Raw genomic sequence first — 21,381 nt, forward strand, 5'->3', positions numbered from 1 at the left:
AGTGCGACGTGTTTTTTGATTTTTTTTACTGGTTTCACCAGGTGGAAGTAATGACCGGGCGGTGTTTGGTGGCATTGGGAGTGTGTACACGCGCGTGGGAAACCGAAGGCTACATCACATCAATGGGTGCCCATGCATCAATAGCCACACTGCGACGTTTCACAGCTGCAGGCGTCTGTGCCATCGGTCGGGGGTCAAGGGGTCACGCTGCCTGTTCTTCTGTGCGTGTGCCACCCGTGCATGCATGCATCGTAGGCTTCTCGATCGCATGCATGGCAACGTAGCCTGCTGGCTAGGGACTGGCTAGAGGAGGCGTGGCAATGTTCGGTCCAAAGATCCAACGGGTTGGCTTCTTTTACCAGAGCCCAACGGCTACCCCACTCGCCGCAGCGAAAAAAATGTTTCTGAATCCAGCAAATCATAGCGTAGCCCGCGGATCACTGACGTAGCCCTGCATGCCGATCCACACCGTTGAACGCGCAGTGATCCAGCGATCCAGAGTTGAGGGGGGTTATCCAGCGTTGTCGAATGCAGCCAATCACAGAGCCTCATGCGGATCAGTGATGTAGCCCTAGTGCTTGATCCAGACCGTCCACTAACAGAGATCTAGTGGCGCGGAAGGGTGCGGGGTTTCAGATGGGGTTTGAGGGGTTTTGAGAGGGTTTTGAGGGCTAGGGTTGAGCATAACTAATTCAAATAATCATAAAAACATGAAACTTGCACTCATTATCGTTTTATGTGAGTGAGTTGCTGGAAAAAATAAGAAACTTGGTCTATGGGTATTTTCATGAAAAACCCTTCACAAAACATAGCTATCATGAATGAGGTTGCATGGGATTCAAGCTAGGGTTTAGGGCTAAGCATGTCATAATTTATCCAAACGATCTCATATTGGGCATCGACCCTATATTTGCACACTAAATGTCAAGTTTCAGTTTTTGGCCCATATAGAAAAGGTCAAAGAAATTGCTACCAATGGGGTGTTTAGCCTAGCTTCGGAGCTCATTTGGAGCCCATTTTTCGTGACTAGTGTTTCACATCAACAATAAGTGCTCGGATTGATCGCTTAACATGCATATATATGACTAATATTTGAGAAAGCATTGTAACATCAATACCACATACTAAAAAATTACAAATTTGAATTTTGGGTCAAACTTGAATTTTGGGTCAAATTTGAAATTCGGCCATAATTTGAATAGCATTACACAAATACCATTTTACACAAATCGAGGCAAGTTTTTTATTCTACAACACACATCACCATTAGACAAGTTTGATAAAAGAAGTTTTCACTTCTTCTTCTTACCACTCGATTTCTTCTTCTTACCACTTTTTGATCCTACCACACCTAGCTAGTTCACTCAAACTCTTGGTTTTCTTAACTGGACTAGCTGGGACAGCTTCAGTTGGCACCACAACATCTACATGAGGCTCAGTTTGCACAACATCAACTCCAGTAGCTTCAATTGGTAATACAACTTGCAATATAGGCTCAGTTTGCGGAACATCTGCCGCAACAGCTTTAGTTTGCAGAACATCTGCCGCAACAGCTTCAGTTTGCACCACATTCTGCACCACATCATCATCCAAATGTCGCTCATGATGCATCACAAGATCAAAGACTGCCTCATTTTGCACAACATCATCCAAATCTTGATCATTTTGCATCACAACATTATCCAACTCTTACTCATTTTGCACCGCAGCATTATCCAACTCTGGTTCATCATCAAAACTTATCTTTTTTCTACAGCCATTGATTCTTGCCTTTTTGATTGCCCAACAATCTTCAACAACAAGGGGTTGACCTCCACGCTTCCTCCTGGAAAACAAAGCTTGTAACTTTGCTAGTAATTAAAACAACACCCAAATAAATAAAAACACAAACATAAACATATTTTGGCCTTTCAGGAGTGTAACAACATTTTGGAGATCCTTTTCGGTGCCCAAGTTCCTGGCACAGCTTGCATATATTTTTGTTACCTTTTTGAGACCTTTTTGGCTTTGCATCTTTCTTCCCCTTCCCCTTTTTACTACTCCCACCTTTCTCAAACCATGCCTTGAATCTACTCTCTTTAGGCCTGCCAGCCTTTCTTTTTGTTAGGGGAGGACACATGCAAAATTCAATTTCCACTTTAGGCCACTGAGACTGATCTGCAAGTACTTGAATTGGAGTTGCATATGCAGCCTTGAATCTTACCACTGAGTAATATTCATGCAAATATGGGTGCATGTTTATCTTGGGTTGTGAGGCCAAGAAAAGTATGGCATGGTCACATGGTTTCCCGGTGTGTTGCCACTCGAGGCAAGTGCAGTCATGCAACTCGGTGTTAACAACATGCCTCCTTCCAGTCTTGGTATCTCTAACTTCAGCACCCCACAATGAAGATTTTTCCACAGACAAATGTGTAAGATTTCTGTTCCTGTTCACCACCTGTTATACCACTGCATGAAGCTTATCCCCTTGCAGAAAAGCACCAATCCTTCTTCTCAATTCCCACATGCGCATGATCATGATCCTGATTTGGTCAACCATGTCATGCACAGGCAAGTTCTTTAACTGCTTTATGTTGTTGTTAAAACTTTCTGCCAAGTTATTGTTGATATGATCACACTTGATGGCGGTGTTAAATCCTGACCTACCACAATAGAGAATGATAGGTGTTCAACCATGGAGCAAACTCACTCCATGTTGCTTTTATCTTATCAAGATGGTATGAATGTGTTTGTTTGGTGTAAGATCTTGTTGTTGGCCACATTCTCCCAAATTCGTCCCCTCTGAATTTTTTGATCAAATTATCCACATATGGCCGAAGCACTCCCTCTGCTCACAATGAGGAAAAACATTCTTCACTGCATTTTCTAGCCCTTTTCATGCATCTGTGTGTACTGCCAAAGGTGACACTAGCCCTATGCATCTTTTCAACTGCATCATAAACCATGTCCATGAAACCTCTATCTCTGACTGAAACAAACCAATAGCAACAAGGAACATCCAGTTGTGTCCATCTAAAGCATTGCATGCTGCCAATTGACCATTCCATTTGCCAGTCAAAAAAGATGAGTCTATACTCAAATATGGACGGGACCCTGCTTTGAAGCCATCTATGCAAGGCTTTAAAGCCATAAAGAACTTGGAGAAAAGAACTCTACCATCCTTTGTTACCTCAGTATCTATCTCCACAACACTGCCAGGTGACCTCTTTTCCACCTCGGCTTTAAATTTATAAAGTATCCTAAAAGTATTTGCCCAATCACCATATAATTCTTTAATTGCCCTCTATTTTGCTTTCCACACTGTGGTATACTTCACCTTAATGGGTACTACTTTTTCACGTCCACTTTAAGTTTCTTTGTTGGGTGTTTGGTTTCTTAGCTAAAATAGGAGTGATCTTTTCTGCAATCCAAAGTTGTGATGTCATGGTTGATACTCTCTGTGAACTTGTAATACAAGTATGTGGATTTAGGATTTGATTAACCCTAATGGTACTTCCATCAGGCTGAATTCTAGCAGATATGTACCACCTGCAAGGCCTGACGCTGCCATCGAAACCTCTTCACCTTGCATAAAATTTATTTATGTCAGTCCACATTGTCTTGGCATCAAACTCATGTTTGACTGCGTAAGCCTTGAAACACATCCTAAACTCCTTCATGCTTGGGAACGACTTGCCTACTTCAATAACAGGATTTTCTTTGTCATACACACTTACAAGCTCATCATCATGTGCATCATCTGCAGCATCTTTCCTCAGCTATCCATCCACATCTTCACAAACATCCATGTTAGCATCATTAGGCAAACTCAATTCATCCCTCTCTTCCTCATCTTGATTATCTACTGGATCTAATGGAATGCCAAAACTTTTGGCCATCTCAGTGTCAGCCATTGGTGCAATGACCAAATGAGTAGTGTCTTCTAATTGTACAGAATTCCAATCAACACAAACAACCCTTGCAGCACCATCACAGCCCTCTTCTGCATCTTGATCAGCCCCCTCTATTACTATCACTTCACCCGTAAACATGAGCATTATCTGTCTCTGTGAAGCCCAATCATCATCTACCATCTGCGAAGCCAACTTTGAGGGCACATATCCAAGCTTAGAATCTGATTTCAGATTAAGGAGCTCTGCATGAAACGTAGTCTGTTTGCTTGCCCAGCCGTCTTGCCGATCAATTTCATCCACCATCTCTTCACCATTCTCAATTCTCACATACTCACCCTTCCAATTATCAAACCGTAACAATGCTACCTCTTGCTCTGGACCCCAAAAATTGCTCTCCCCAATTTTCTCCACAACATTTCTCACAGCCCTCTCTTCCATGCTCTGTATTTCTTATGGATCAATCTCTGCAAATTCAACCTCTCATTTCACAATTGTATCTCTCTCTATGTCTCGCACGCTACCATCACGTAGCTTTGCCTTAGAAGGAAAGAATTCGACATTGAATTCGAATGTCCGAGCACCATCGCCCCTGTTTGCCAATGGCGGGCAGTGTGAGCTAGTGGAAGCAGACGAGGCACAAATCGCATAGCTTGGAAAGTATGCACATACCTAGTCGACGTTGTTGTCTCTGGCGGCTCCATCGCGGTCAGCCCCCCTCCCCCGCACCCAAATCTGGATCAAATCGACTCAAAACAGAGGGAAACAGAGGCGATGCGGTGAGATCTAACTCGACAAGGAGAGGAGCAGGACAAGGGTTCCGGATTCACTCACCACAGCCGCCACCGTCGCCGAGAACGAAAGCTCCATCGCTGCTGTCACCGAGAAAAAAAGCTCCGGCACCGTCGCCGGCTCACCGCCGAGAATGAAGAGGAGGGAGCAACGGGTCACATCTCACCTGATTCAGACAGGCACGGGGACACGTCTCACCTGATGCACTGCCAAGTGGGGCCGTAACTAGATGCACTGTCAAGTGGGACCCACATGTCTTAAACATAACCTCATTTCCGTTGACGACCATTTTAATCGCCCGAGTGGGCCTTGGCTATTTGGGCTTCTGAAACGTTGCACCAGAGCTATTTTCGTCAACCATGTTATACTCCTTCCATTTTACCTCAAATGTATCGCACAGGAGCTATTGACCCGCCAAGCGGGGCATCTCGTCTGACTGTAGGCGATCGACGTCGTCCACCACAATCTGGAGTTCTGCACGACAAAGATCGCTGCAAAAACATCGTCGTCAGCTCGTACCGCCGCCGAAAATAGCCTCCACTTACTCGGTACTCATGGCCTATGATCCATCAGTGGATGGGCATAATTAGTCATAGAAACGAGGGCTCATAGACAATGTAGTATGAGCAGACCACGTGTAAATGCAAAAATAGACCACGTGTACGTTGCAGAAATAGGTGTCGCCTTTCCCGGGGTAGGATCAGTTTGGCTCGATTCGGTCCGCTGATGCTCCTTTGGACAAAGGGGCATGGTTGATGGTTCTCACCCTCACCCAGCCAGCAGCGTCTGCCCCAATGCGACGCAGCTAGACTTGAGGGCGAGTCAAGCACATGCGTCGCAGAGATAGTCCCGTGCGATGCGGCCTGCATCTTCGTGGTTGGCCGTGTCAACTCCTTGGCGGTGCTCGTGTCGATTGGAGGCGCAGCTGGCCGGGGCAAGGCGATTTGTGTGCGCCACTGCTCGGGATGCTGGGCAACACGTCCGACAAGTAAATGGTCCATTCCTAATGCCTCCAATTCCAAACCCCAACTCCATTAAGATGGATATGGATAACCAGGACATGGTGTCGGTCAAAACAATTGTTAGTCTTCTACTATGGTAGGCACAAAATGAGGTCGAACGCTCTTTGGCTATATATCGTCTTTTTCCGTGAGGGTGATATGTGATGCTTTAATTTGTTATCTACTTTGATTCTCTGCATCTGTTATTGTACCGCGAATCGTTTTAATTGTGACCATATAATTTAGGTTTCACCAACTCGTATAAAGTTTCAAAACTTGTTGGCGACTGATGCTATTACTTGCCTTAGACAAGGGCAACTTCAACGTAGTGCATCAAAACAGAAATAACACATGTTTGTGGACATGTTTGGACGTGTCTGCGGACAATGATATGTGAGCTGGCCATCAATGTCTCTACACTAAAAGTTTGTTCATGTTTTTTTAGCATTGAAAATAATTGAAAGATGGGATGGATTTTTCACAATCATGTAGTGCAAATGTTTCAGTGCAGTAATAATTCAAATATAAATATTACATCTGAAAGCACCGGATGTTCAACAAGTTTTTCAAACTCATCAATCCCAAATTCAACATACTCCTCAAAAGTGGCCTTCATCTCAAGCTTGAATTACTTCATGGACGCATATTGTTTATCGAAATGTTGTTGTGACCCTTGAGCTTCACCCAACAATGCATCAATGTGAATTGTTTGCCATCCATTGTTTGGAACAGTGTTGCAGCGTGTCCAGACTATACAATGACTTGATTGTCAATTTACAACGTTGAGTGAATCAATGAATTGACCAAGACGTAGAACGACGAGGAGCAAAACTTACGATATCCATGAGTGACACACCCACTGACCACCTTCTTTTCACTCGTGCAATAGCACTACAGTAAGTAGGTTTTTTGTGGACCTTGCTCGAAAAAATAGGGTGAAGGAATTGGACCTCAACAAGACAGTGGATGAAGCAGGCGAGATGGGGGAAGAAACCATCGATGTGTCCAAACAAATAAGTAATCGTCCAACAGATTTCAACATTCATAGAGGTTCTCTAGCTGGTAAAAATAGTTTGATCATTGTTGGGGCTTCCTAATTGTATTGTCTTTGTTAGAAATATTTGAATTTTCTTTTGTTTGTATTTTAGATTTGAACTATCGCTTATATTATCTTTCGGGCACGCATGGATTTAATACATGAACCACATCTATAATGGTAGTAACCTGAGAAGCCTAATCTGGTGCTTCACGTTCAACCCTCCTGCTCCGCCTGCTCCAACTACTTAAGCTAGCCGGACATGACCCAGAATCATACCCCTTTGAGTGCCTCTCCTGCCGTCCAAGCCGCCCTTAAACCACCTTCACATTTTCGTATGTCATCAGCCATCGCCATGGCCTACTCCTTCGCCATGTGATACAGGGGCCTCACGCCGGGATGTCACATCCAAATTGGAACAAAGCGTCGTGACTCAAAAGGCCTGGTGCTAGCCTTGCATTAATGTGTGCCAACCTCTGAGCTCTCTGGAGCGCTCAGAAGGGGGGGAGGAGGCCGATCCCATGAGGAGCAGTGTGCGCCCGCGCCGCCGATGGAGGAGGCGCCTATGCCTATGTCACCAATGGAGGAGGAGCATTTGCCTGCGTCATTGATGGAGGAGCCGCCAATGTCGGGGTTCAGCAAGCTTCAAGCAAAGCGGCACAACAACTGGGTGTTGGTGGAGGTGCATGAGAAAGAGCGGGCTTTGCACCGATTGAGGAGCCTCCAGTGTCCGCATTTAGGCAGCTGGTGGCGGAGTAGCACTGTCTAGTGGAGGACCAGCTGCAGTCAAAGCGTGTGTCCCGGTTGCCATCGCGGAAATGGTGGAGGCAGACCCAGCGATCGTAGACGACAATGTATTCCCAAGGGTTTGCGTGTCAGTCTAGATAGTGTGTTGCCTATTCTGAGTTGGAGTTGCTCCGCTGTTTGCCGCTTTGGTCACTTTATAGTCATGGTTTGTTTTCCTCACTTGATCTTGTTCATGTTGTTCTTGCTTTTACCCTAAACTTGGTCTAGAAAACATGTAAATTAATAAAACAAAAAATAGGATTAAAATAAAGTCGATGAAAAAATACGGCACATTAAGGCGTGCGTCTACTTCTGGTCTCAAATGTAAGCAGTGGAGGATGTACCAATGGGGTCAGCCTGGGCGGCCACCCCGGATCGTCGGCGGTGGCGCAGCGGCGACCCCCCTACCTATCCTTCCTCTGGCCATGTCGAGTCCTCTCAGTTTTCTCCAACGGCGAGCGGCACACTGTTGTTTTGTTTGCGCGTTTTTATGTTTTTAGTAGCATTTCATGAGTTTTTCTCAATTGGACCTGCATCTATGGCTACAAAAGTTTGACCTTATAGGCCCCGGCTAAGTTCTATTCTTGAATCCGCACCACTGACTGTAGGCGAGCAACATACGCCACTGCCGGGGTGCGGCGTGGGGATGAAGTTCCTTGCGACCCTATTGGCTCGATTGGGAAGAACATGTCAAAAGATCTCTTTGATTCAAAGGTTTCATAAGAATTAGTTGTACGGTCATATACTCCTGAAGTACGAGTTATTGGCAATTTATGTTGGCATGCGCATGTGGGTGTTCTTTATGATCTCTTCAGAAAAAATGTGAGAAACAAATATGAGTTTTATTCCTTCAAAATAGAGTTACAATCGACTCCCGTGGGCCTAGAAATACAGTTTGGGGGTTGGCACAACCAACAAACGGTACGACCCTCTATTATACCAAGCTTTGCCTAGTAGTATTCCTGAATTTTATTGGTATCTAGAATTACATGCCGATATGCAGTCAGAGCCTTCCAAGGATGATCGTAAAATGGCATTCAGAACATTTGCACAATCGGACTGGATAACGAGAGGTTCAGTGGATCATTCCAACGCCAAGGCTATTAGTGCCTTCATGGGTACCCAAGAAAAAAAACAATTTTTCACAATGGGATTGTGTATAAACGAGAGGTAGGGCACGAGGTGAATAGTACTTCTCCCCTAAATTCTCCATACAAAAAGGTAATTTGCACCTAAAAGGAGTTTAATAATTTTTACATTTATACCTAGAGTGAGGAAAACACCGATCACGGTGAGCACAAACTCCAAAAACAATATTATTCTTATGTGGGTTGAGGCAATCCTTTTGTTTTATTCATCTTGTGAATTTTTAGTACACAAATTCGCATAGAAAGGCCAGAGAACATGGCTAAGGGGCCGTTCTTTTGGGTGTCCTAAAAAATAAGTTGCCTCTTCCAGGCTTAAAAAATAAAGCCTTCCCTTAAATTTATCGAGGCTTCTAAATTAGTTGTCCCTTAATTAGATTATAAGCCCTATTGAATGAGAGAGGTGAGTTATGAAATGAGCTGGGAAGAAGGTGCCTTATTTTTCAAGCCGTCAAAAGAACTGGCCTTATTTGTTGCCTCGAGGAATTATGCATTTGTCTAATGTCATGTATTCTCTTGTGGATGCCTTAAGCTTCTGGTTTTGGTATAGACAACTTGAACGTTAACGGTTCTGAAGACGTGCATTTGTTAGAGCATCGACTTCGTTAAGAACATGTACGAAAAGAAGAGTACTAGCTAGCTTGGACATTGTACACAGATCATCTCCTCAATGTGTTGGATTCCTGACCGAGCTTATATCTCAGGTGTGTTGTAAGGGCACACGTGGATGTAGAGGTTCCTAGAGCATCTAGGCGATAGCAATGGAGATCTCTACAAGCGCACCTTCATGAAGATGTTATTCCTAATGCCATAAATCCTATAATATCCTAGATCCCTTAGTTTGACGATGGATTTCAATATTTTTGGAGAAAAACAAAAGATGGTCTTGGATAACCACAAAATGATGTCGGTCAAAATAATTATGAGTCCTCTGGCATAGTGGGCAGAACACGGGAGATTTTTGGCTATCTTATATCACCTACTCTTTGTCAGGGTGATTTGTGACACTTTAATATTTTATCTACCTTTTGATTCTCAACATTTGTTAATGTACAACATACAGCTTTAATTGTTGCAATAATTTAGCTTTTCGCTTACTCATACAAAGTTCGGTACTTGTTGATGAACCATGACATTACTTGCCTTAGGTAAGTTAGGCGCAAGTTCCTTTGAATAAAGTATATGTATATAGCAGTACATAAAGGACTGCATTGTAGAAATGATATATATGGATGAATGTGTGAATTGTATAACTGATTTGAATATATGGATGAAAGTATATGTATTTGGATGCATGGATGAATTGTATAATTGATGTTTTAAAAACTCATAAACACTTGGTGCTTGCGTTGGTGGGTATGTGCATGTTGCTACTACTAGCAAATGGTAGTGATATCGGTAAATGGGCACACCATTGCTACTTTGGTTAGTGGTGGCGTGAGTGAACAGTGCCAAGCCACCAGTATGGAAAATATCGATGGTGTGGGGATATCGGGCGGCCCGGTGGGGCAACGACAGCGCCAGCGTCACCATTTCCATCGTGGACCTTATGTCCACCGGCGACACACAAAGAGAGGACTCCTCCGAGGATGAGTAGAGCATGGGAGGTGGTAGGGCCTTGTGTCCCATGTGGGCTGGTCCGTCTCCCGTGTTCTACTCTTCCTCGACGGAGACCGCAGCTTCACTTTATCGGTCTTATCGCCGATGCTCATATAGACGAGGATGGAGGAGGCGGTCCCAGGAAGGGAACAATAAGGGCTTGAACGCCGAAGGCCGCCGTGGTTTTTATTTTTTGTTCTAAATGTATTGAAAATCCACAGTGTTTGCACGAATGTTGTCGGAGTAATGGGCCACGGGTAGGCTAACCCGAGACCCAGAGCCTTTCAAGACATCGGGGCTGGTTGCGCCCCTCAAGGCCTCAAGACGAGGTGCCGCCTTCTGGTGGCCGGCTGGAGGAATAGCCGGCCGCCCGAAGGCGGCCGAGTCCCAGAAGCCGGCATCAAGGCAAGCCGACTCCTAGTGGGCGGCTTCTAGAGAAGCCGGCCCCTAGCTGTCGGCCCGTGGTGCCAACGAAGCCTGCACCCTCATCAAAAAAGACAAGACAGGGAGTGGCTACAGCGTAGCCCATCCCCCCCCCCCCCCGATCCAGGGACGGGCGTGGCCACAGTGCACCGTACCAGCGGAGATCTCCACCCAGCGCGGCACTGTTGCCACTCCACCCCTGACGTCAGCACAAGTAGGCGGGGCCCTGCTCCCACGACGGCCTGTCGGTACGGCCAGGGGACGACGGGCCCCACCGATCAGCGAGAGCCTGGAAAACGGCTAGAGCCCCACCAGTCGGATCCGAGGGAGGTCGGCCTCCAGCAGTCGGCCAGCCCCTTCCTCGGGCCCCACGTGCCATTAACCAGACGAGACGCAGAGTGGCTACAGTAATTGCCCGCCAGGCGGAGGGGCTGTAGCCACGCTCCCCTGACCAAGCCTGCGTCGTTAACATCACGACTACAGTGATCAGCAGCCGACAGGACCCATGAGCGGCGGAGGCGGCCTGTCGGCCCCGTACCAGACCAGTCGGCGGGGCCCACCAGGTGGCGGGCCCCAGCAGTCGGCGGAGAAGCCGGCAACCAGAGAGACTGACAGCCGGGTCCTACACCTGGCCGGATTACTATTGTACCCCTGGGGGGTAGGCCTATATAAACCCCCCAGGGCACCCATGCAAAGGGTTCCCAACCTGTTAGAACTAGACCAACTCATAGAGAAAGGAGAGAGCTAGCCTTGCCTTCTCCTACCTCTAGCATACAGCTCGAGGAGCACCATTGTATTCACTTATGCCTTAGTGATCATGCGGAGACCCCGCAGAGCAGGACTAGGGGTGTTATCTCCTAGGAGAGCCCCGAACCTGGGTAAAGTGCGCCGGCGTTCGTGTCTACGCCTTATCCCGCCTCCAGGCACCGGCGACGTTCTACTCGCTCCCACCATGATAAACCATCCATTGGCATATGTCGCACCCAACCCCCGACATTTGGCGCCCACCGTGGGGCGAGGTGCACCGTCGTCCGGAGACCTGTTTTGGACGGGAACCTTGTTCCTTCCCGGCAAGCGCAGCCAACCCGGCACGCCAGAGGAAGTCTGCGTCGACGCGCTGCATGGCGCGGTGGTCGCCTGCGCGGCAAGCTGCCTCGTTGATCTTGTTGGCGAGGTTCGCCTCTCCGACGAGCCTGCGTCTGACGCGGGCACTGATGGTCCCGAGAGCCGCCTCGTCAGCCTCCTCGATTAGCTCCACGTCGCCAGCGAGCCTGCTGTCGACTTGGAGTCTGTTGGCTCCACCGACCCAATGCTTGTCGACTCCGACACTGCGTCGTTTGATGCGTTCCTCGCCAACGTGGTGGTCTACGATGAGCCGCTCCCTCGCGCGGAGAGCGGCGAAAGCGCCGTCACGGAGGTGCTTGTCATCGGCCACAGCGAACACTCCGGCGGAGGTGCTCACGACACACTCGATGTGGCACTGCAAGACCTGAAGGCGCCTATTCCAGAAGACGCCGACGCCGAGACACTGGAAGCGCGCCGCGTCCAGCTCGTCGAGAGCGCCAAGAAGCTGGCCAACATGAGACGCCTGTCGGAGGCCTACCAGCGCGAGATGGACCGCGCTGTGGGCGGCACGCCGGCTCCTGATGTGCCTAGCCGCATCGGCACGGTCCGGCAATGCGGCGTGGCCATCGCCAGCCTGTTTGGGGAAGATCGCCCCGTCTACGCCACGCCAGCGGAAAACATACGAGCTGCCCAGGCGGCAGCAGAAGAGCTGGACAAGTTCGAGGGCGAAGAGCATCGCCACATGGCGGAGCGCGTCCAGCGACTCCTCGACGCGGCTGCAGAGCAGCACGAGGCCGGCTGCCGCACTGAAGCGCCCAACCGGCGAAATGACGATCCGCCTCCCCGCCAAGATCAAGGCGCGACCTCCCGGACGCCGACTGGTGGCGCCCGCAGAAGAAGAGACAAGGAGCCGGCTGCCAGCCGCAGCCGGACTCGCATCACTATCGAGCGCGACCAAGACGGCCGCCTAAGAGCAGTGGAACGACGGGATGACTGCCCGCCTCCTCCCCCTCGCAGGGAAAGGCGCGTCTCCCCGCCGCCTGTTGAACACCCGACACTCGGTGACCGCCTTGGCCGTCGAGAAGGAGTCGGAGAGAACGATGCCGGCCACCGGATCGACCGTCTCAACCGATCCCTGGCGCTAGAAGAAGAAGATGAGCTGGGTCCGCCTTGTTTTGGCCCCCGCATTCGAGATGAGCCCTTCCCCAAAGGGTTCACGCTCCCGAGAGACACACCCAAATACACCGGCTCCGTGAAGCCGGAAGACTGGCTGGTCGACTACTCCACAGCCGTCAGCATCGCGAACGGCAACAAGCGCGTTGCCGTGAAGTATGTTCCGCTCATGCTCCAGGGCACGGCCCGGACATGGCTGAACAGCCTGAAGCCCCGCAGCATCAACAGCTGGGTCAACTTCACCGAAACCTTCGTCCGCAACTTCACCAGCACATACAAGCGGCCGCCCAAGCCTCGCCAACTCTCCTTGTGCGTCCAAGGCCCCAACGAGTCGACTCGTGACTACCTCACACATTGGGCTGAGCTCCGCAACTCTTGCAAGGGCGTGCACGAGGTGCAGGCCATCGAGTACTTCACCACCGGGTGCCAAGAGGGCACCCTCCTCAAGCACAGGCTTCTCTGCGACGAGCCGGCGACCCTCGATGAGCTGCTGATCATAGCAGATAAATATGCCACGGCCGACTCCTCCATGAAGGCAGAGATCCAAGTTGATGCATCTGGCAAAGTGGCCCCTCAAGCTCCACGGACCCCAGCGGGCGACACCAGTCGGCGCCAGCAACCAAGCGACAACAAGCGCAAGGCCATGCAGCCGGCTTCCACAAGCCGGCAGGTGGCGACAGTCGAAGACTAGCAGCCAGAAGGGCAGCCTCCATCCAAGCGTCAGACGGGCGGCAAGCCCAATTGGCTGCCTGCTTTCTCGTATGAGCAGACTCTTGACGCGCCCTGCAAATTTCACAGCGGCGCGAAGCCATCCAACCACACCACTCGGAAGTGCCATTGGCTCACCAGGATCGTCAAGGGTGACGGCCTTCTACCTCCTCCGCCTGCTAGGCAGCCGCCTCCTCCTCCACCCCACCAGCCGGCAGTTCGACCAGTCGGAGCCATACAAGACGAGTATCCCGAAGAGCACGGGGCTTATGTCGTGTTCACTAGCGTGGCCGACGATAAGCACAGCAGACGGCAACGACAGCAAGAAGTAAATGCAGTAGCATTAGAGACTCCCGAGTTCATGCATTGGTCCGAGAAGCCCATCAGCTGGAGCAGAGCCAACCACCCGAAAGTGATGCCCAATCCCGGCTCCTACGCCCTGGTTCTGGATGCCACCTTTGCCACTGATAGGTGAGATACTCGCTTTTCCCGAGTTCTGATAGATGGCGGTAGCAGCATCAACATCCTGTACAAGGATACCATGGAGAAGTTAGGAATCAAGCAAAGGCAGCTTCAGCCCAGTCGGACTGTATTCCATGGCATAGTTCCTGGCCTTTCCTGCTCACGAATCGGCAAGATCCAGATAGACGTCCTCTTCGGAGACAAAGATCATTTCCGCCGAGAGCCAGTCTGGTTTGAGGTGGTGGACCTTGAGAGCCCATACCATGCACTACTTGGCCAGCCTGCTCTGGCCAAGTTCATGGCGGTCCCCCACTATGCTTACCTCAAGATGAAGATGCCGAGTTCCAAGGGAATTCTGACCATACCCGGGGACTACAAGAAGTCGTCCGCTTGTGCGGCAGATAGCAGTCGGGTGGCCGAGTCCCTTGTGATCGCGGCTGAGAAACGGCTCCTTGACCGAGTTGTGGCGATGGCAGGCAAGCAGCCAGAAATGTCACCCAACCCCAAGGAGTCGGAAGCCGAGGGCTCGTTCAAGCCGGCCAAAGAGACAAAGAAGATACCCTTGGACCCGGAGCACCCGGAGAGGCACGCTGTCATAGGTGCGAACCTTGACAGCAAATAGGAAGGCGAGCTCGTCGATTTCCTCCGTGAGAATCGGGATATCTTTGCATGGTCTCCCAAGGACATGCCGGGTGTTCCGACGGATTTCGTCGAGCACAAACTACATGACCGGTCTGATGCCAAGCCGGTCAGGCAGCCCTTGCGCCGCCTGTCAGAAGAGAAGAGAAGAGTCGTTGGAGAAGAGATAGCCCGGCTGCTGGCAGCCGGCTTCATCATGGAAGTATTCTTTCCAGAGTGGCTGGCCAACCCAGTCCTTGTGTTGAAGAAAAACAAGCAGTGGCGCATGTGTATAGATTATACCAGCCTCAACAAAGCCTGCCCGAAGGACCCCTTTGCTTTGCCGAGAATTGACCAAGTGATAGACTCCACAGCCGGATGTGAGCTGTTGAGTTTCTTGGATGCATACTTAGGGTATCACTAGATCAAGCTAAACCCGACCGACAGACTGAAGACCGCCTTCATCACACCATTTGGAGCCTTCTGATACTTGACCATGACGTTCGGCTTGAGGAATGCCGGCGCCACATTTCAACGTTGCATGCAGAAGTGCCTCCTCAAACAACTCGGCAGAAACGCCCATGTTTATGTGGACGATGTTGTGGTGAAGACGGAGAAGCGTGGAACGCTGCTAGAAAACCTCAAGGAGACCATTGAGAACTTGCGCCGATTTCAAATCAAGCTCAACCCGGAGAAATGTGTCTTCGGAGTACCAGCCGGCCAGCTTCTTGGATTCTTGGTCTCAGAGCGCGGCATAGAGTGCAACCCTGTGAAGATCAAGGCCATCGAGAGGATGGAAGTGCCCACCCGACTGCTGGATGTGCAGAAGTTCACCGGCTGTTTGGCGTCCATCAGCCGTTTCATCAGTCGGCTGGGAGAGAAGGCTCTTCCCCTGTACCAGCTCATGAAGAAGACCACTTTTTCGAGTGGAACAACAAGGCGGATGAAGCTTTTCTCCAGCTCAAGAAGATGTTGACCACTCCACCTGTCCTGGCGGCTCCGACTCCTAAAGGGCCTATGCTCCTCTTGTTGGGAATCGTAGCATAATTTAAAATTTTCCTACGCTCACCAAGATGCATCTATGGAGTCTACTAGCAACGAGGGGAAAGGAGTGGATCTACATACCCTTGTAGATCGCGAGCGGAAGCGTTCCAATGAACGTGGATGACGGAGTTGTACTCGCCGTGATCCAAATCACCGATGACCGAGTGCCGAACGGACGGCACCTCCGCGTTCAACACACGTACGGTGCAGCGACGTCTCCTCCTTTCTTGATCCAGCAAGGGGGGAGGAGAGGTTGATGGAGATCCAACAGCACGACGGTGTGGTGGTGGATGTAGCGGCTCTCCGGCAGGGCTTCGTCGAGCTTCTGCGCGAGAGAGAGAGGTGTTGCAGGGGAGGAGGGAGGCGCCAAAGGCTGTAGTATGCTGCCCTCCCTCCCCCCCCCTTTATATAGGCCCCCAAGGGGGGGTGCGCAGCCCTTGGAGATGGGATCTCCAAGGGGGGGGCGGCGGCCAAGGGGGAAAGGGGTTGCCTTGCCCCCCAAGGCAAGGGGAAACTCCCCCCCCCTAGGGTTCCCAACCCTAGGCGCATGGGGGGGAGGCCCAAAGTGGCGCCCCAGCCCATTAGGGGCTGGTTCCCCTCCACTTTCAGCCCACGGGGCCCTCCGGGACAGGTGGCCCCACCCGGTGGACCCCCGGGACCCTTCCGGTGGTCCCGGTACAATACCGATAACCCCCGAAACTTTCCCGGTGGCCAAAACTGGACTTCCTATATATAATTCTTCACCTCCGGACCATTCCGGAACCTCTCGTGACGTCCGGGATCTCATCCGGGACTCCGAACAACTTTCGGGTTTCCGCATACATATATCTCTACAACCCTAGCGTCACCGGACCTTAAGTGTGTAGACCCTACGGGTTCGGGAGACATGCAGTCATGACCGAGACGCCTCTCCGGTCAATAACCAACAGCGGGATCTGGATACCCATGTTGGCTCCCACATGTTCCACGATGATATCATCGGGTGAACCACGGTGTCGAGGATTCAATCAATCCGTATGCAATTCCCTTTGTCAATCGGTATGTTACTTGCCCGAGATTCGATCGTCGGTATCCCAATACCTTGTTCAATCTCGTTACCGGCAAGTCTCTTTACTCGTACCGCAATGCATGATCCCGTGACTAACGCCTTAGTCACATTGAGCTCATTATGATGATGCATTACCGAGTGGGCCCAGAGATACCTCTCCGTTTACACGGAGTGACAAATCCCAGTCTCGATCCGTGCCAACCCAACAGACACTTTCGGAGATACCCGTAATGCACCTTTATAGTCACCCAGTTACGTTGTGACGTTTGGCACACCCAAAGCACTCCTACGGTATCCGGGAGTTGCACGATCTCATGGTCTAAGGAAAAGATACTTGACATTGGAAAAGCTCTAGCAAACGAAACTACACGATCTTTTATGCTATGCTTAAGTTGGGTCTTGTCCATCACATCATTCTCCTAATGATGTGATCCCGTTATCAATGACATCCTATGTCCATAGTCAGGAAACCATGACTATCTGTTGATCAACGAGCTAGTCAACTAGAGGCTTACTAGGGACAGGTTGTGGTCTATGTATTCACACATGTATTACGATTTCCGGACAATACAATTATAGCATGAATAATAGACTATTATCATGAACACAGAAATATAATAATAACCATTTATTATTGCCTCTAGGGCATATTTCCAACAGTCTCCCACTTGCACTAGAGTCAATAATCTAGTTACATTGTGATGAATCGAACACCCATTGCGTCCTGGTGTTGATCATGTTTTGCCCTAGGGAGAGGTTTAGTCAACGGATCTGCTACATTCAGGTCCGTGTGTACTTTACAAATATCTATGTCTCCATTTTGAACACTTTCACGAATGGAGTTGAAGCGACGCTTGATATGCCTGGTCTTCCTGTGAAACCTGGGCTCCTTCGCAAGGGCAATAGCTCCAGTGTTGTCACATAAGAGAGTCATTGGGCCCGACGCATTGGGAATCACCCCTAGGTCGGTAATGAACTCCTTCATCCAGACTGCTTCCTGTGCTGCCTCCGAGGCTGCCATGTATTCCGCTTCACATGTAGATCCCGCCACGACGCTTTGCTTGCAACTGCACCAGCTTACTGCTCCTCTATTCAAAATATACACGTATCCGGTCTGTGACTTTGAGTCATCCGGATCTGTGTCGAAGCTAGCGTCGACGTAACCCTTTACGACGAGCTCTTCGTCACCTCCATAGACGAGAAACATATCCTTAGTCCTCTTCAGGTACTTCAGGATATTCTTGACCGCTGTCCAGTGTTCCTTGCCGGGATTACTTTGGTACCTTCCTACCAAACTTACGGCAAGGTTTACATCAGGTCTGGTACACAGCATGGCATACATAATAGACCCTATGGCCGAGGCATAGGGGATGACACTCATCTCTTCTATATCTTCTGCCGTGGTCGGGCATTGAGCCGTGCTCAATTGCACACCTTGTAATACAGGCAAGAACCCCTTCTTGGACTGATCCATACTGAACTTCTTCAATATCTTGTCAAGGTATGTACTCTGTGAAAGACCAATGAGGCGTCTTGATCTATCTCTATAGATCTTGATGCCTAATATATAAGCAGCTTCTCCAAGGTCCTTCATTGAAAAACACTTATTCAAATAGGCCTTTATACTTTCCAAGAATTCTATATCATTTCCCATCAATAATATGTCATCCACATATAATATGAGAAATGCTACAGAGCTCCCACTCACTTTCTTGTAAACACAGGCTTCTCCATAAGTCTGTGTAAACCCAAACGCTTTGATCATCTCATCAAAGCGAATGTTCCAACTCCGAGATGCTTGCACCAGCCCATAGATTGAGCGTTGGAGCTTGCATACTTTGTTAGCATTCTTAGGATCGACAAAACCTTCCGGCTGCATCATATACAACTCTTCCTTAAGGAAGCCGTTAAGGAATGCCGTTTTGACGTCCATCTGCCATATCTCATAATCATAGTATGCGGCAATTGCTAACATGATTCGGACGGACTTCAGCTTCGCTACGGGTGAGAAAGTCTCATCGTAGTCAACCCCTTGAACTTGTCGATAACCCTTAGCGACAAGTCGAGCTTTGTAGATGGTCACATTACCATCTGCGTCCGTCTTCTTCTTAAAGATCCATTTGTTTTCTATGGCTCGCCGCTCATCGGGCAAGTCAGTCAAAGTCCATACTTTGTTTTCATACATGGATTCTATCTCGGATTTCATGGCTTCTAGCCATTTGTCGGAATCCGGGCCCGCCATCGCTTCTTCATAGTTCGAAGGTTCACCGTTGTCTAACAACATGATTTCCAGGACAGGGTTGCCGTACCACTCTGGTGCGGAACGTGTCCTTGTGGACCTACCAAGTTCAGTGGCAACTTGATCCGAAGCTTCATGATCATCATCATTAACTTCCTCCCCCGTCGGTGTAGGAACCACAGGAACATTTTCCCGCGCTGCGCTATTTTCCGACTCGGAAGGGGTGACTATCACCTCATCAAGTTCCACTTTCCTCCCACTCAATTCTTTCGAGAGAAACTCCTTCTCTAGAAAGGACCCGTTCTTGGCAACGAAGATCTTGCCTTCGGATCTGAGGTAGAAGGTGTACCCAATAGTTTCCTTAGGGTATCCTATGAAGACGCATTTTTCCGATTTGGGTTCGAGCTTTTCAGGTTGAAGTTTCTTGACATAAGCATCGCATCCCCAAACTTTTAGAAACGACAGCTTAGGTTTCTTCCCAAACCATAATTCATACGGTGTCGTCTCAACGGATTTAGACGGTGCCCTATTTAAAGTGAACGCGGCAGTCTCTAAAGCATAACCCCAAAATGAGAGCGGTAAATCGGTAAGAGACATCATAGATCGCACCATATCCAATAGAGTGCGATTACGACGTTCGGACACACCATTTCTCTGAGGTGTTCCAGGCGGCGTGAGTTGTGAAACTATTCCACATTTCCTTAAGTGTGTACCAAATTCGTGACTTAAATATTCTCCACCACGATCTGATCGTAAGAATTTTATTTTCCTGTCACGTTGATTCTCGACTTCACTCTGAAATTCCTTGAACTTTTCAAAGGTTTCAGACTTGTGTTTCATTAGGTAGACATACCCATATCTACTTAAATCATCAGTGAGAGTGAGAACATAACGATATCCTCCGCGAGCCTCAACGCTCATTGGACCGCACACATCGGTATGTATGATTTCCAATAAGTTGGTCGCTCGCTCCATTGTTCCGGAGAACGGAGTCTTGGTCATCTTACCCATGAGGCATGGTTCGCACGTGTCAAATGATTCGTAATCAAGAGACTCCAAAAGTCCATCTGCATGGAGCTTCTTCATGCGCTTGACACCAATGTGACCAAGGCGGCAGTGCCACAAGTATGTGGGACTATCATTATCAACTTTACATCTTTTGGTATTCACACTATGAACATGTGTAGCATCACGTTCGAGATTCATCAAGAATAAACCATTGACCAGCGGGGCATGACCATAAAACATATCTCTCAAATAAATAGAACAACCATTATTCTCAGATTTAAATGAGTAGCCATCTCGAATTAAACGAGATCCAGATACAATGTTCATGCTCAAAGCTGGCACTAAATAACAATTATTGAGGTTTATAACTAATCCCGTGGGTAGATGCAGAGGTAGCGTGCCGACGGCGATCACATCGACCTTGGAACCATTCCCGACGCGCATCGTCACCTCGTCTTTTGCCAGTCTCCGTTTATTCCGTAGTTCCTGATTTGAGTTACAAATATGAGCAACCGCACCGGTATCAAATACCCAGGAGCTACTACGAGTACTGGTAAGGTACACATCAATTACTTGTATATCACATATACCTTGGGTGTTGCCGGCCTTCTTCTTGTCCGCTAAATATTTGGGGCAGTTCCGCTTCCAGTGACCACTTCCCTTGCAATAAAAGCACTCAGTCTCGGGCTTGGGTCCATTCTTTGACTTCTTCCCGGTAACTGGCTTACCGGGCGCGGCAATTCCCTTGCCGTCCTTCTTGAAGTTCTTCTTACCCTTGCCCTTCTTGAACTTAGTGGTTTTATTCACCATCAACACTTGATGTTCCTTTTTGATCTCCCCTTCCGCTGATTTTAGCATTGAATATACCTCGGGAATGGTCTTTTCCATCCCCTGCATATTGTAGTTCATCACAAAGCTCTTGTAGCTTGGTGGAAGCGACTGGAGGATTCTGTCAATGACCGCGTCATCCGGGAGATTAACTCCCAGCTGAGACAAGCGGTTGTGCAACCCAGACATTCTGAGTATGTGCTCACTAACAGAACTGTTCTCCTCCATTTTACAGCTGAAGAACTTGTCGGAGACATCATATCTCTCGACCCGGGCATGAGCTTGAAAAACCAGTTTCAGCTCCTCGAACATCTCGTATGCTCCATGTTTCTCAAAACGCTTTTGGAGACCCGGTTCTAAGCTGTAAAGCATGCCGCACTGAACGAGGGAGTAATCATCAGCACGCTGCTGCCAAGCGTTCATAACGTCTTGGTTCTCAGGGATTGGTGCTTCACCTAGCGGTGCTTCTAAGACATAATCTTTCTTGGCAACTATGAGGATGAGCCTCAGGTTCCG

The sequence above is a fragment of the Aegilops tauschii genome, chromosome 6 (genome assembly GCF_002575655.3).
Source record: "Aegilops tauschii subsp. strangulata cultivar AL8/78 chromosome 6, Aet v6.0, whole genome shotgun sequence".
Lineage (NCBI taxonomy): Eukaryota > Viridiplantae > Streptophyta > Magnoliopsida > Poales > Poaceae > Aegilops > Aegilops tauschii.